Source organism: Carcharhinus amblyrhynchos, chromosome 5 (assembly GCF_965287045.1).
Source record: "Carcharhinus amblyrhynchos chromosome 5, sCarAmb.v2.hapA, whole genome shotgun sequence".
Taxonomy (NCBI): domain Eukaryota; kingdom Metazoa; phylum Chordata; class Chondrichthyes; order Carcharhiniformes; family Carcharhinidae; genus Carcharhinus; species Carcharhinus amblyrhynchos.
Genome location: NC_137328.1, coordinates 125416951 through 125434960, shown reverse-complemented (window position 1 = coordinate 125434960; position 18010 = coordinate 125416951). Strand labels below are relative to the sequence as shown.

At 44.8% G+C, this 18010-nt stretch overlaps 1 protein-coding gene across 9 annotated transcripts in view; it reads right to left on the bottom strand.

Moving 5' to 3' along the window:
* lifra (LIF receptor subunit alpha a) overlaps positions 1-18010 on the bottom strand; it is a 237781-nt gene that overhangs the window by 81970 nt on the left and 137801 nt on the right. The window lies entirely within an intron of this gene.

Genomic DNA, 18010 nt, shown 5'->3' with positions numbered 1-18010 from the left:
CACTTCCTCCGGGGTGTTGAGGAAACCATTGCACAGTCTAAGGTCAGGTAAGATGAATCCTTACCGAGGGTCCCCGATTTCATCATCAACTGAAAATATTTAACAGTAATTCAATGTTATTTCAGCAGTAACTTAAAAAAAACAAAGCAAAGGCTCAGTGCAAGACTGGAATAAAACAGAAAATTGAATTTCTCTACATGAATCCACGCCTAAACAAATGGGCATTGAATAATGCACCAGAACAGCTTTGGAGTCTGCACTTCACAGCTCAATCCAGAATAAATGAGTATTAGTGATCCACTGGGATCAGAGGCCGAGATTTCCAAATCTATTTATCGTAAATGTGATGATTGATTGACCTGTGAATCACTGCTTTAGATGGAGCCTTCAAATAATACTACACAAACTACAACAGCATGGAGCTATGTTACTGCCAATTCAATTAGACTCTGGCCAATTTCCGTTTATGGCTTAACTGCATTGCATCAAATTTTGTCTCAGAAGGGAGAAGATAACATTTTATTCTGGCTAATGCTTGGGGATGGCACGATGGCGCACGGTTAGCACTGCTGCCTCACAGCACCAGGAATCCAGTTTCAATTCCAGCCTCGAGTGACTGTCTGTGTGGAGTTTGCACATTCTCCCTGTGTCTGCATGGGTTTCCTCCGTGTGCTCCGGTATCCTCACATAGTCCGAAGACGTGCAGGTTAGATTGATTGGCTATGCTAAATTGACCCTAGTGTCAGAGGGATTAGCAGGGTAAATGAGGGTTGCAGTAATAGGCCCAGAGTGGGTTTGCATTCGATACAGACTCGACGGGCTGAATGGCCTCCTTCTGTACTGAAGGGTTCTAAGATATTGAGCTGATCAGAAGGGGAGACTATCAGTACTGCAGAAAAAATCCTTAGCCTCAAGTAAAATATTCACAATCAGTTTTTCTCATCTTTATTTTGGGATAATTTCGTCCTCTCCTCCTGTTGAGGTAAAGTCCCAGCTGCTGGGACAAAAACTGCAACTTAAGACAGCAGCTGAGATGGAGTGTTGACAGGCTATTGAAGTAGAGTCGCCATCGCAGCAGAGCCCTGGTGACATATGACACTGACAATGTACGCTCAGGCTCTACAACAGTGTTTCAAAATAAGGGGTCACCCTCTTAAAACAGAGAGGAGGCAAGATTCTTTCTCAAAGGGTCATGAGCCGTTGGGACTCTCTTCCTAAAAAGGTAATGGAAGCAGAATCTGTGTCTGTTTTTAAGGCAGAGGTGGATAAATTCTTGGTGAGCAAAGGGGTGATAGGTTGTCAGAGGTAGTGGTGCAGATTTGACCTTACGATCAGATCAGCCACGAAGGAGCAGGATCAAGTGGCTGAATGGCCTGTTCCTGCTCCTTGCTTGTATGTAACTTGTGTTTATATGATGTCGTTAATGTGATAAAGTCTCATAGGAATATGATCAAATTGAGTCAATAGAGATATCAGCACAGGGTCCTAACAGGTAGGTCTTCAGAAGAAAGAGAAAAATAAAATGTTTAGAGGTCAGGAGCAGAATTCTTGTCAATTTTCCCTTCCAGCTCAGGGACAACAGCGGCCTCTACCTCCCCAAGTGAGGTCAGCTCATAGGTGGGGAATGAAGCTAGAGCTTTTTCACTTGAATGGCTGAATAGTTCACTGTCTTAGCCAGGTGAACTACTGTAGGCAGCCTCCTGTTGGTACATTCATATATACTACTGGATCGCTCCTGTCATTGATCTCAGAAGATCAAAATAAAGCAAATGCTCCTCACGGGGCAATTATCATGCAGTAAGTTTAGATGCAGAGATCAGCATGTTCTGGAACACAGAAAACGTTATCTCAGGCAGGAAGTATGCAGCTACAAAAAAAAGTCTACCACACAATGACAATGCTCAAATTAGCACATGACATACATAAATTTAATATATTACAGGCAAGCTTTAAGTAGATCACGCTTGACAAATGTTGCACTTTGATATTTCAAAGTGGTTCTCAATATTGTTATTGTTCAAGTAGTTAGATTCTAACTTCTTACAAATCAGTTAGAAACTGACTGTAATACTGTATTCTGCACCCTCTCCTTCCCCCCACATACTCTATGAACAGTATGCTTTGTCAGTATAGTGTGCAAGAAACAATATTCTTCATTGTATCCCAATGCGTGACAATAATAAATCAAATCAAAGAAAATAATTCTTCACTCACTGTTAGAAATATCACAACGTCAATACCACATCTGCGTCAAGTGTTTAGAGCTGCAGCGTTTGACGGCCCGGGTCAGGCAACTAGAGGTGCGTCTAGAGGATGCATTTCTGGTTAGGGAGAATGAGGAGTTAATGGCTATGAACCATGAACAAGTGGAGGTCCCGGGGCTGAGGAACAGGATGGGTGGATAACTGTTAAGAGGAAGAAGAGGAAGAAGAAGAATAGTCCTGGTCCAAAGGCCACCCCAGTGGCCCCCCAAAAGGCATCGACAGGGGTACAAAAGGAAAGACAGGAGGGCCAGAATGACTCAGAGGGAAGGAAGAGGGCTGGCAATGAGATAGTGGTGGGGGGTGGGAGGGTCAAAGGAATTGACAGGAGGTTCTGTGGGCAAAAGCGTGACTCCAGGATGGTAGTCTGCCTCCCTGGAGCAGGGGTACAGGACATATCGGAGAGGATAGAGGGAATTTTGAAAGGGGAGGGGAACCAGGCAGAAGTAATAATACACATAGAGAAAGGGACGTAGGAAGGCAGAGTAGGGCAAATGTACGCAGGCAATTTAGGGAGTTGGGGTCCAAACTGAAGAGCAGGACCTCCAGGGTGGCATTCTCTGGGCTGCTGCCTAGTACCAGCAGGGCTAGGAATAATGAGGTCATGCAGCTGAATGCATGGTTTAGGGATTGGTGCAAGGTGCTTTACTTTTGTAGATCACTGGGAAGTATTTGGGAGAGAAGGGCACCTGTACAGGAGGGACGGGGAAAATTTGAATGGGAGGGGGACAAATGTCTTAGCAGGAAGGTTAGCTGGAGTGTTTAGGCAGGGTTTAAACTAATAGGGAGGTGGGATGGGGATGAGACTGATAGCTCATTAGACACTGGGGTCAGGAATGAGTTGGCTGATAGGGTAGGTTTGGGTGAAAGAAAAATTATCAGGGGGAAGGAGGTTCTGAGTGGGCCTGGAGGGTTGGACTGCATCTGTTTCAATGCGAGGAGTGTGACGGGTAAAACGGATGAGCTTAGGGCCTTGATGTTTGTGAGGAAGTTAGATGTGGTGGCAGTGACGGAGACGTGGTTAAAGGAAGGGCAGGACTGGCAGCTGAATGTTCCTGGGTATAAGTGTTTTAGGTGTGACAGAGGAGGGTTGAAGAGAGGTGGTGGGGTGGCATTGTTAGTAAAGGAGCACATCACAGCAGTGCAGAGGGAGGATAATATGGAGGAGTTAGGGATCGAGTCGCTGTGGGTGAAGTTGAGGAATAAAAAGGGAGAGATTACGATGCTAGGGGTCTACTATAGGCCACCCAACAGCCCGAGGTCAGTGGAGGAAGGTATTTGCAGAGGCATTTTAGATAGGTGCAGAAAGAATAAGGTGGTTGTAGTGGGTGACTTTAATCTTCCTGGAGCGGATTGGAAGGTGCCTAGAGCTGGAGGTACGGATAGGGAGGAGTTTGTAAAATGCGTGTTGGAAGGGTCCTTGGAGCAGTACGTAACTAGCCCGACTAGGGAAGGGGCTATACTGGATTTAGTGTTGGGTAACAAGCCAGGGCAGGTGGTTGAGGTTGTGGTAGGCGAACACGTGGCTAACAGTGACCACAAGTCTGTCTACTTTAGGGTAAAAATGGAAAGGGATGAGTGCCGTCCGAAGGGGAGGGTGCTGAACTGGGGGAAGGCGAGCTACAGCCGGATTAGGAGGGAGCTGAAGGACACTGATTGGGAGGGGTTGTTAGCGGGCAAGTCCATGGTTGGTAAGTGGGAGGCTTTCAAGGGCAAACTGATAATGTTGCAGGAAAGGCATGTGCCGGCAAAGAGGAAGGATGGGAAAGGCAGGATTAAAGAGCCGCGGATTACAGGGGGTATTGAAGACTTGGTCAGGAAGAAGAGAGAGGCGTATGTTAGGTCGAAACAACTGGGAACGGAGAGAGCGCTGGAGGAATATAGAGAGAATAGGAGGGAGCTTAAAACGGGAGTTAGAAGGGCAAAAGGAGGGCATGAAATGGCTTTGGCTGATAGGATTAAGGAAAATCCAAAGGCATTTTACTCTTATATTAGGAACAAGAGAGTGGTTAGAGGGAAAATTGGTCCTCTTAGGGACAAAGGAGGGGAGCTATGCATCAAGTCTGAGGGAAAGGGGGAGATCCTGAATGAATACTTTGTGTCGGTATTCACGAAGCAGAGGGGTTTGGTGTCGTGTAATGTCTTGGAGGGAGCTGTAGATCATTCGAAGGAAATGTCCATTACGAGGGAGGCAGTGCTAGGGTTTTTAGGTAGCATAAAAATGGATGAAGCTCCGGGGCCTGATGGTATTTATCCCAGGCTGCTTAGGGAGGCGAAAGATGAAAATGCTGGGCCTCTGACACAAATCTTTGTCTCTTCTTTGGACACAGGTGAGGTCCCAGAGGACTGGAGGGTAGCTTATGTGGTACCGCTGTTTAAAAAGGGCAGTAGGGATAACCCTGGTAATTATAGACCAGTGAGTTTGACATCGGTGGTAGGAAAATTATTGGAAAAAATTCTTAGGGATAGGATGTATAAGCATTTGGAGCGTTGCGATCTGATTAGGGATACGCAGCATGGCTTTGTTCAGGGGAGGTCTTGCCTTACGAATCTGGTAGAATTTTTTGAGGAGGTGACAAAAATGGTTGACGATGGACGAGCCGTTGATGTCATCTATATGGATTTCAGTAAGGCGTTTGACAAAGTCCCTCACGGTAGGCTGGTAGAAAAGGTTAAGGCACATGGGATACAAGGACAGCTAGCTAGACGGATTGAAAACTGGCTGGGCAACAGGAGACAGAGAGTAGTAGTGGAAGGGTCCTTTTCTGGCTGGAGGTCAGCCACCAGTGGTGTGCCACAGGGCTCAGTACTGGGACCTCTCCTCTTTGTAATATATATAAACGACTTGGAAGAGAGAGTACATGGTGTGATCAGCAAGTTTGCAGATGACACCAAGATGGCAGGTTTGGCAGATACTGAGGCGGATTGTCAGGTGACACAGCAAGATATAGATAGGTTAGTATACTGGGCAGACAGATGGCAGATGGAATTTAATCCTGACAAATGCTAGGTGATGCATTTTGGAAGGAATAATGCAGGGAGAAGTTACATGATAAAAGGTAGACCGATTAAGAGTATAGAAATACAGAGGGACCTGGGAGTGCAGGTGCATAAGTCTCTGAAGGTGTCAACACAGGTAGAGAAGGTTGTGAAGAAAGCTTATGGAATGCTAACCTTTATAGGAAGGGGTATGGAGTATAAGAGCTGTTGTCTAATGCTTCAGTTGTACAGAACGTTGGTTCGACTGCATTTGGAGTACTGCGTCCAGTTCTGGTCACCTTACTACCGGAAGGACGTGGAGACCCTGGAGAAAGTGCAGAGGAGGTTTACCAGGATGCTGCCTGATATGGAAGGACTGAGTTACAAGGAAAGATTGGAAAAACTGGGGCTCTTCTCCTCAGAAAGACGGAGATTAAGGGGGGATCTGATAGAGGTGTATAAAATAATGAAGGGAATAGATAGAGTCAAGTGACAGGCTTTTCCCTAGATTGGGGACAACTATTACAAGAGGTCACGATCTAAGGGTGAGGGGGGAGAAGTATAATTTGGATACTAGAGGAAGGTTTTTCACGCAGACGGTCGTGGGGGTATGGAACGCGCTACCAAGTAAGGTGGTGGAGGCAGGCACGTTGGACTTGTTTAAGGTTTACTTAGACACGAGTGGAACAGGGATGGAGGGTTACAGAAGACGGTATTAAAAAGGGTCTTGGAACGACACTGGAAATGTAATACTACATGTTAATGTTTTGTCTCTTAATCCACAGGTGTCAGTCCACCTTGTTGTCAAACGAGGGGCATGCACACGGTGGGTCGTGCGTGGGCTGCTCTTGGAGGTTTCGAGAGTGGCCTAGTACTTCGTGTCGTTGTGTGTGCTTAATCCTGGACCAGCAGACGGGCACCAACAGCTCAGTGACTATCACTGCTAGCTGTGCAGATACATGGGTTGGGCCGGTGTCTGTGGGAGTTTGCGCGGGTTTCCTCCGGGTGCTCCGGTTTCCTCCCACACCCCAAAGATGTGCTCTTAGGCTGCTTGGTGTACCAAATTGACCCTACACTATTCTCCCCTGAATCTGGCTACATTAGGGGTACCATTCACATACACGCGGGGCAGGGTAGATGTAGGAAAATGCTTTGTTGAAATGGCAGCGTGGGCTCATTGGGCCGAAGGGCCTGTTTCCCATGCTGGGTTGTTCTTTGTTCTTTGTCAAAGTTTCAAAAATCTTCCCCTATAGTTCTGTTATCTCCAGAGTTTGTTGATTAAACAGCAGCCAATTCAGTTCAAGATTAAAGCTTGCCTGGATAACAACATTCATTGCACTTCGAACATAATTGAACAGATGAACTGCTTTGCTGCACTGTGTCCGAAATAAGGTGTGATGAGGGACTGAAGACATGCAGGGGCGAATTTTCCTATTCCACCCATCACTGAAATCGTTGTGGGTGAGGGCGGACCATGGAGAGGTTTGATGATCTCAGGGCGGATTTTCCAATTTCAGGGAAAGCGGGGCCGGAAGATCCTGCCCACAGTCTTACTGGGGTGCAGCTCAATAGACATCAAAATCTAATACTACATCCAAGTAGCTATGCTTTACATCACACTGGGTGAGGCATTTAACAAAAAGATAGTATATCCAAGTGGCTAGACAGTATTTCTTGGCAAAGTATTCAACCATGAAACCCATATGTTTGGAAATTACCTCATTCTCACCAACATAAGCACACAGAACTCCACCTGGTACTGAGTGCTCAGAGCAGGAACAAAGGCTGAATGTTTCTGCCCTTCCATAGCCAAAAGTACTAAAACCTTTTTGGGAGGGGAGGAGGTTCACTGCTGTAACCTCTCCCTAGGCACCTCTCCAAGATAAGACAAAAAAAGTGTTGATTGTGAAAAGCCCACTGCTGCTATTCCTTACAACTTTCATTGTCAGGCTTCCTTCACAGCTCCTTTCTGTTTCCCAAGGATGAGGTAAATTTGAGTACACGGCAATTCAATATTTAATTCCAGAAACAGTTTGTTCTGAAAAAATGCTCCAGCTTTTTAAAATATTGAACTAAAATGCATAACCCAGAAGCCTATGAGTATGCATTTACTGGAGCTGGATGAGGCGGACTGAGGTTTTCTCATATCATGAACACATTTAAATAGATATACAACCATAGAAAAGTCACAGTACAGAATGTGGCCATTTGGTCCATCCTGTTCATGCCAGCCCAAGGTCACCCAGGTGCCCTTTCAAATTCTACTTTCCTGCACTCGGCCCTTAGCTCTTAGCTTCCAGCACGTAAGATGCAGATCCAGATACTTTTTAAAACAGTTCAGGATCTCTGCCTCCACCATCAACTCCGGCAGTGAATTCCTGACACCCACTACTCTCTGCGTAAAACATTCTTCCTTAACAGCTGCTGCCACTTATCTTGGATCCATGTTCTTATGTTATCCATGTCCCCTGGTTCTAGAATTCTCCACAAATGGAAATAATTTTATTCTGTCCATTTCATCTCTTCACCTCATACTTTTGTACGTCTCTACCAAGTCACCCATCAGTCTTTTTTGTTCCAAAGAAAATAACCCCAACTGGTCAAATCTGTACTCATAGCTACACTGGCAGCATTCGTGTAAACTTGCTTGGCACTCTCTCTAGGGCAATTACACGCTTCTTATAAAGTGGTGAATAGAACTGCACACAATGCTCCAGTTGAGCCTCACCAATGTTTTACACAATTAAATATTTAAATGCAATTATGAACATAAAGAACACTATAATTTATATTTGTGTAGTGCTCAAGTGCAGAAGTTGTCTCAAACCACTTTACATTATGCTGATTAAAAAAAAATCACCAGTGACATCTGCAAAAACAGCTTACGAGGAAATCAAAAGTAAATTAGTTGAATATTGTCCATTTGCCTACATAAATGCAGCTTCAACAACATTCATGAAGCTTGCTAGCATCCAGGACATAGCACCCTGCTTCATCATCATCACCCCACCCACCCAGCACCATTTACTCCTTGATGAACAATGGCAGCCGTGTATCATCTACAACATACACTGCAGCAACTCATCAAGATTCCTCCAACAGCACTTTCCAAACACTCAACCTCAAGTATCTAGAAGAACAAGAGTATCAGCCAAATGGGAACATAATTCCCAAGCTGCATAGCATCCTGACTTGGAACCATTCACTGTTGCACGGTCAAAAGCCACACGGGCTGCAGCTATTCAAGAACTCGGCTCACCATTACCTTCTCAAGGCCAAATAAGGAAAGTGAATAACTGTTGGGCTGGCCACTGGTACCCATGTATGATTTTAAAAACTCCGTACTGAACCTTTGCATTTTCAAAAAGAACACTTATTAACTAATAACTGCACTGGTTAAAATTCAAAACAAACAACATTTAATTGAAAGCATCTTCGAGGAAAATTACCTCCCATCAAATGCTGGACATGAACACGCACACTAATGGTGGTGTTCCATCACTGACCATCAACATTTGCAGTGCTACAAAAACACTAAATGGTTGGCAAGTGGACAGATATTGCATTATCCCAAAAATAAATAAGGCTAAAAGGAGAAAATTATAGCCATTCAAATAAGAACATAAGAAATAGGAGCAGGAATAGGCCATCCAGCCCTTCGAGCCTGCCCCGCCATTCAATAAGATCATGGGTGATCTGAAGTGGATCAGTTCCACTTTCCCGCCCTCTCCCCATAATCCTTAATCCCCTCTCTTATCAAAAACCCATCAATCCGCGTCTTAAAAATATTTAGCGAGGCAGCCTCCACCACTTCAACGGGCAGAGAATTCCAGAGATTCACCACCCTTTGAGTGAAGAAGTTCCTCCTCAACATTAAATTCCATTTGCCAGTTCCTGGCCCATTCGCCCAGCCTATCTAGATCCTTCTGCAGACTCTCCACACCCTCCGCACAATTTGCCGTTCCCCCAATCTTGGTGTCATCAGCAAATTTCGACACCCTACACTCAGTTCCCTCCTCCAGATCATCTACATAAATGGTAAAAAGCTGAGGCCCCAGCACCGACCCCTGGGGCACTCCAGTAGTCACCATCCGCCAATCCGAATAGCACCCGTTGACCCCCACTCTCTGCCTCCTATTTGACAACCAATCCTCTATCCACGCTAACACCCTGCCCCCAACTCCATGTCCCTCGACCTTCTGCAATAACCTCTTGTGAGGTACTTTGTCAAACGCCTTCTGAAAATCTAGAAAGACCACATCCACCGGCTCTACTCTATCCACCGCCCTAGACACATCCTCATAGAACTCCAGCAAATTTGTCAGACATGACTTCCCTTTAATGAAACCGTGCTGCGTCTGCTCAATCAAGCAATTCCCTTCAAGATGCCTCGCAATTTCCTCCTTAATGACAGATTCTAAAATTTTACCTACCACAGACGTTAAACTAACCGGCCTATAATTCCCCGCCTTTTGCCTGCCACCCTTCTTAAACAACGGCATAACATTAGCTGTTTTCCAATCATCCGGCACTTCCCCGGAATCCAGCGACGTCTGGAAAATAACCACCAAGGCATCCACTATCACCTCCGCCATTTCTTTCAGAACCCTCGGATGCATTCCATCCGGTCCTGGCGACTTGTCCACAATCAGCCCCTCTAGTCTGTCGAGCACCGCCTCTCTAGTAACAGTAATGTCATTGAGACCCTCCAGTCCTACCACCTTTCCATCGCTAACACCCGGCAAATTATTCACATCCTCCTCCATGAAGACTGAAACAAAAAAAGTTATTCAATACCTTAGCCATATCCCCATCCCCTACCACTAGCTCCCCTTTCTCATCCTCTAAAGGACCAACGTTCACCCTAGCCAGCCTCTTCCTTTTTATATATTTATAAAAACTCTTGCTATCCTTTTTTATATTAAGCGCTAGCCCAGCTTCATAGTTTCTCCTACCCTTCTTCATCAACTTCTTTGTCAATCTTTGTTGACATTTAAACCTCTCCCAATCCTCTTCTCGCCCACTGCTCTTAGCTACTCTAAATTCCTCCGCTTTTAATTTAACACTTTCCTTCACCTCCTTCGTTATCCACGGCTTATTACCTCTCTTCCTACTATCCTTTTTGACCATCGGAATAAATTTCCGCTGAGCACCAAGAAAGATCTCCTTAAAGATCCTCCACTGCTCCTCAATAGACCCTCCCTCCAACGCGCTCCCCCAGTCCACATTCGCCAATTCTTCTCTCATCCTACCGTACTCCCCTCTATTCAAATAAAGGACGCGTGTCCGGGAACCCACTTTCTCCTCCTCCATCTGCACCAGAAACTCCACCACACAATGATCACTCTCCCCAAGAGGATCCTTCACCACAAGGTCCCTAATTCTACCTGCCTCATTACATAGCACCAGATCCAAGATAGCTCGCTCCCTCGTTGGCTCCAACACACACTGTTCGAGGAAACTATCCCGGCAGCATTCCAAGAACTCTTCCTCGAGCCCCCCGCGTCCAACATGGGTCGACCAATCAATATGCAGATTGAAATCCCCCATAACTACGGCCGTCCCATTCCTGCACGCCGCACTTATTTGTGCGTTAACAGCCCGCCCCACCTCCAGATCAGTATTCGGGGGCCTATAGACGACACCCACCAGCGTCTTCCTCCCTTTGCTGTTCCTAATCTCCACCCACAACGATTCCACCCTCTGCTCCTTGGCTCCAATATCATCCCTTGCTACCACCGTGATGCTATCCTTAATCAACAGAGCTACACCCCCCCCTTTTCCCTCCCGCCTATGCTTCCTAAACACTTGATAGCCCTGTACATTCAGCTCCCAGTCCCTGTCACCCTGCAGCCACGTCTCTGTAATGGCCACCAGATCGCATCCATTTGTGTCGATGTGCACCACCAGCTCATCCACTTTATTCCGAATGCTTTGTGCATTCAGATAAAGCGCTTTCATCCCAGCCTTCACCTGGACCCTATTTGCCGTAACGCCACCAACCATACTCACGCCCCCTACTCCCTCTATTATTGGGACATCCTCGGCCTCTTCCCTTACCTGTACCCTCTCCTTAACTTTAGACCTCGTAACATCACCTACCCTCGCACCCTCCCCCCCCCATGGGCTGCTGGCAACAGCCAAGTGGCATAAAATCTCTCCCATCAGAGAATGTCTTGGACATGAGGCCATTCCAGAGCATGAACCACAATCCAGTGGTCCAGGGAATAATAGCAGCATCTCCCTCAGCCACTCCGTGATTTATAAATTCAGGAATTGAACCTGAAACTTTCTGATCAGTACAAAGCTATCAGAGGAGTTGCTGGAACCTAAGTATTTGAATTCAATGTATCATATTCCACTGCTAGTCATAATTACCTTTCTTGCAAAATTCTCTTACAGTACACTGAGGGATTTATATATCTATCATTTAACAACAATAATCAACAGAAATAATCCTAGTCACACAGATACCTTTGCAGGAACCTCCAGACACACAGCCAAGGCCTGTGATTTTCTCAAATACAGGAAACTTAAATACAGGAAACTAACATCCACAAACTTTGCCACTGTAAATGACAGTACTTCCCATGCTTAGTGAGAATGGTCTCTAAATTTATAAAACCGCTGGCAATGTTGATGGAGTATGCTTTTATTGGCACAGCCCTGCAAGGAGTTTGATCCCAGATGAACAATTTGAAACAGAATGACTATTTGCATTTACGTAAGTGTGTGAAAGGACATCTTATCAGTCAAGCCATATTGAAATGATGCTCTCACTGCAGTCACTATCTCACAAAAGCTTGTTTTACTTCAGTATATTCACAATGAATTGTATAACCCCAGATCGAATTATAAATTGATATAATCCAGACGATCTTGCAAATAAATTCTCACCATGTCAAAATTTACTTAAAGGTGCTGAGTAAGGTCACCTCTGAAATATTTTTCATTGTGTGTAGAAGAGGCCTTTCAGTCCCATTGAGTCTGCACCGATGCATGCCCTGACCTGCCCACCTAATCCCATTTGACAGCACTTGACCCACAGCCTTGAATGTTATGGCGTGCCAAGTATTCATCCAGGCATCCTGCCTCACTACCCTGTCAAGCAGTGCATTTCAGACCGTCACCACCAACTGGGTAAAAAAGTTTTTCCTCAAATCCCCCCCAAAACCTCCCACCCCTCACTTTTAGTTTGTGTCCCCTTATAACTGACACTTCAATTCAGAGGAATAGCTGCTCCCTATCTTCCCTGTCCATGCCCCTCAATTTTGAGCACCTCAATCAGGTTGCCCCTCAGTCTTCCCTGCTCCAACAAAAACAACCCTGATTACCCAACCTCTCTTCATAACTTAAATGTTCTATCCCAGGTGAATCTCCTCCGCACCCATCTGTGTTCACATCCTTCCTATAATGTGGCAACCAGAACCGCACACAGTACACCAGCTGTGGCCTCACCAAAGTTCTATGCAACTCCATCATGACCTCCCTGCTTATGTAAGCTATACCGTGATTGATCAAGTGTGCCACTTGCCTTTTTCACCATCCTATTTACCTGCCTTTCCACCTTCAGAGATCTATGGACAAACACACCAAAGTCCCTTTGTTCTTTTGAACTTCCCAGTGCCAGACCTTTCATAGCATACTTCCTTGTCAAATTATTCCTTCCAAAGTGCATTACCTCTCACAATTCAGGTTAAATTCCATCTGCCGCTTACCCACCCATTTCATCTATATTTTCCTGTAACCTAAGACACTGAACTTCACGGTTAACCACCCAGCCAATCTTTGTGTCATTGGCAAACTTACTGATCCTACCCCCACATAACTCATCTATGTCATTTATAGAAATGATGAACAATAGGGATCCCTGTGGTATCCACTGGTCAAGTCACTAAAGCAGCTGTCTGTTACCACCTTCTGTCTCCTACCACTAAGCCAACTATGAATCCACCTTGTCAGATCACCCTGGATCCCATGTGCATTAGCTTTCTTAAGTTCAGGGAACCTTTCCATTTCTTTGTCTGCTCACAGGGCAACTTAAATAAGCCTGTGCAGTACCTTCAGTGTTACTGAGAGTGGCTACATATGCAACTTACAGGGAACATTGCTGCTGACAGACTGGATTACACCTGCATGAGCCGCAGTCACCATGACCATTTTTCAGTGTGCTCAGGCAGCAAGTGTAGGTGAATTCAAAAGAGAAAATGCTGGAAAATCTTAGCAGGTCTAACAGCATCCATAAGAAAAGAGCTGACGTTTTGAATCCAGACGACCCTTTGTCAAAGCTTTCATCAAGCATAGGCAAATTATTTGACAGTGCGCGCGCATGCGCGTGTGTTAGGGGGCGTGGGATATCACAGTGGAACTCAACATTGTCCATTCCAATATTCACTTGCATGCAATATGTACCTCTTGGTAGAATTTTCCACCCAATTTGAAATCAATTCTCTGTTCAGGAGAATAGGGAAACAGAAAACTAGAAGCAAGCTATTACATAAGAGCCATCAAATTAACTAGATGTCCCAGTTCGTCATTTTTTTGAGAAGTACAATGAAAGTCAGAGAACTGGCATGGACTGAATGAGCAAAGTGGCCTCTTACTCTGCTGTAATAACTCCATGACTTAGTCTTATTGATTAAGAATTGCCCAATGACAATTTTATCAAAAGGCATCTCAGTAGACCATATGAAGCTGGTTGGTGCCATTTCCCCCAACATGAACTTTAACGGATGGATCACCCAGGTGGTAAAGGCAACTTCTTAAATGATTATGCTGATCTCACCTGTGCTAAGAGTAGAAACAGCAAAATCGGGACCAACAAAGGATGGAGACAAAAAAAAAAGCAACCAGAATCAGAACCTCCCCAGTAAAAGAGAAGAGAACATTGGAAGGGGTAGTGGGGTGAAAATCTACTTCATTCCAGATATGGGCAAACACCACCAAGTTCCTATCCAAGCCACACATCTTCCTGACTTGGAACTATATCACCACTCCTTCACTGTTGCTGGTTCAACTTCCTGAAACTTTCTCCTGATAAGCCAATGGGTGTACCTAACCACAGGGACTGCAGTGGTTCACAGCAGTGGCTCACCACCTCTTATTCAGGTATAATTTGGGAAGGGTAATAAATGCTGGCATTTCCAGCAACACTCGCTTCTCACGAACGAGTTAATAATCAACTACACAATTTTCACCAACGTTCTCCACTTCATTAATACTGCTTCGACCACTACCACCACACTCTATTTCAAAAAAAAATTCAAACATGATTTGCCTTTAAAAAAATCTCTGAAGGCTTTCATTTATAGCACATTCTTTCAAAATGTGAATCAATTTTATACCTGATTATAGTCTCAGCATTCCCCAATCAACATTAGGCTAAAGGCAAAATACCATGGATGCTGGAAATCTAAAAAAACCAACCTGAAAGAAAACATATACATCGATATTATCTTGGCTACTTTTATATATTTTTTAATACAATGAACAAAGCCTTTACAAAGCCATGATAGGCTCCATCTCATGCAAAACGGAATTGCCAGCCAGCAGAAAACCACAGCAACCTTCTTATCTCAGAGTCAAAGTTTATTTATTAGTCACAAGTAGGCTTACATTAACAATTCAACGAAGTCACTGTGAAATTCCCCTAGTCGCCACACTCCGGCACCTGTTCAGGTCAATGCACCTAACCAGCACGTCTTTCAGACCGTGGGAGGAAACTGGAGCTCCCGGAGGAAACCCACGCAGACATGGGGAGAATGTGCAGATTCCACACAAACAGTGACCCAAGCCGGGATTTGAACCCAGGTCCCTGGCGCCATGAGGCAGCAATGCTAACCACTGTGCCAGCATGTCACCCTCATGTTTTTCCGAACAATGTGAATAACTTCACACTTAGGGGACAAAGTGGCACAGTGGCTAGCACTGCCACCTCACAACGCTGGCCTTGGGTAACCGTGAGAGTGGAGTTCGCCCGTTGTCCCCACGTCTGCATGGGTTTCATAGAGTATAGAACAATACAGCACAGTACAGGACCTTCAGCCTTCGATGTTGTGCCAAGCTATGTCTGAACCTCTGGGTGCTCCAGTTTCCTCCCACAGTCGAAAGCTGTGTGGATTAAGTTGATTGGCCATGCTAAATTGTCTCTTAGCATCAGGGTAAATACGTGGGGTTTTGGGGATAGGGCCTAGGATGGATTGCTGTCAGTGCAGGCTCAATGGGCCAAATGGTCTCCTTCAGCACTGTAGGATTCTATGATTATTCACATTATATTCCACCTGCTATATTCTTACCCATTCACCTGGCTAAATCCCTTTGAAACCACCATCTTGCCACTCTCATTCCCACCCAATTCTGTCTCATCAGCTAACCCAGAAATATTATATTTGGTTCCCGCATTCCAATCACTGGTATGGAATGTGACTAGCTGGGGTCCAAGGACTGATCTCTGTGGTAACCCACGAGTTACAGTCTCTAACCTGAGAATGACCAGTTTATCCCTACTGTCTTCTGTATGTTAATCAATTCTCAATCGATATCAGTATATTCCACCCTCACCCCACATTTTTGTTCAATAACCTCTAAAACCCTTCGGCAAATCCACATACACCACATCTACTGGCTCCTCCTTACCTATTCTGCTAGCTGCATCCTCAGAAAACTGCCAACAGCTGTGTCAAGTGTGATTTCCCTTTCATAAATCCATGTTGACTCTGCCTAATATGCCCATTGTTTTCTAAGTGTTCAGTTATCACATTCTTTACAATAGATACGAGTCTTTTCCCATTACTGATATCAAGTCTGTAGTTCCCCGTTTTCTCTCTCCTTGTTAAAGAATTTGGTTACATATTGTGTCTTGCACTTGCAGACCTGGGTGTCCTGGTACAAGTTAGTATGCAGGTACAGTAAATGATTAAGGCGGCAAGTGGAATGTTTATTACATGGGGAATGGAGTATAAAAGTAGGAATGTTTTGCTGCCTTGGCGAGACCACATCCAGAATACAGTGTGCCGTTTTGGTCTACTTATTCGAAAAATAATATAATTACATTAGAAACAATTCAGGCTCACGCCACTCATTCCTGGGATAAAGGGTTTATCTTACAGAGATAAGACGTTTAGACGGCACAGTGGTCAGCACTGCTGCTTCACAGCTGCAGGGACCTGGGTTCAATTCCTGGCTCGGGTCACTGTCTGTGTGGAGTTTGCACATTCTCGTGTTTGCGCGGGTTTCTTCCGGGTGCTCCAGTTTCCTCCCACAGTCCAAAGATGTGTGGGTTAGGTTGATTGGCCATTGGTAAAATTGCCCCTTCATATCCTGGGATGCGTGGGTTAGAGGGATTAATGGGTAAAATGTGTAGGGATATGGGGGTGGGGCCTGGATGGGATTGTGCTCGGTGCAGACTCAATGGACCGAAGGGTCTCTTTCTGCACTATATGATTCTATGAATTCTATGAATAGGCTGATACTCGTTAGTGTTCGACTGTGACATGATCATATTGAAAGATTTAAGATTCTGAGGGGACTTGATAAAGCACATACTGAGAGAATGTTTCCTCTTGGGGAGGATAAACCCAGAGAACAGCGTGAAAATAAAAGCTCTCTCCTGTAAAACAGAGATGAAGAGAATTTTATTTCTCTCAGAATCATAGAATCTACAGTGCAGAAGGAGGCCATTTGGCCCATCAAGCTTGCATTGACAACAATCCCACACAGGTCCTATTCCCATAACCCCAGATATTGATCCTCCTAGTCCCTCTGGCATCAAGAGCCAATTTAGCATGGTCAATCAACCTAACCCCCACATCTTTGGAATAGGGGAGGAAACCGGAGCACCCAGAGGAAACCCACGTAGACACGGGGAGCATGTGCAAACTCCATATAGATAGTAACCCAAGGCCACAATCGAACCTGGTTCACTGGCATTATGATGAAGCAGTGCTAACCACTTTGTCACAGTGCTGCCTATGGTTGCTAGTCTGTGGAATTTTCTTCCCCTGAAAGCAATGGAGGCTGAGACATTTAATTTATTAAAGGATAAGTTAGATTTTTGACAGACAAGGCAGTCAAGAGTTATGGGAGACAGACAGGTGGAGTTGAGGCTACAACTATCTCAGCCTTGATCTTAATTGAATATCAAAGCAGGCTTGAATGGTCTACTCCTGCTCCTAAGCCTTAAGTTCTTATGTTATCATCTATTTTTATTCTGTCCATTATCTTCCTTGCCTTCTCCTTCACACTGGCAGCAGCCAATTCCCTAGTGAAGATATAAAAAGTACTGAGTTCATACCTTAGACGTATCCTCTCCCTGCAAAAGAATTTCTCCCCAGTCGACTCCAGCCATTCTTTGAATACCCTTTTACTATTTATATCTTGATAAAAAGTTATGGTGTTTCCTTTGATATTAGCCACTAATCTACTCTTATAACCTGTCTCTATGCCAGTTATGTCCTTTTGAAGTTCTGAGTTTCTATATTATCAACCTCTTCTTCTATTTCATTTTAATTTCTCTCTTTACTCATCCAGGGAATGCTACATTTGGAAGTCCTTTCTTTCCCCTTCATGAGATTAATGTTTAATCTGTATGAGAACCAATTGCCCCTTGAAGGTCTCCCAATGTTTTGTTGAAGAATTTTTGATTTTAATAAATCTTTTTGCCTTACTGACATTATCTCTTTGTTTCTACCTTTGATTGTAGCTAGTCATTTTCCATAACTATTCTAAACCTGATGATATGATCACTATTTCCCAAATGCTTCCTCACAGAA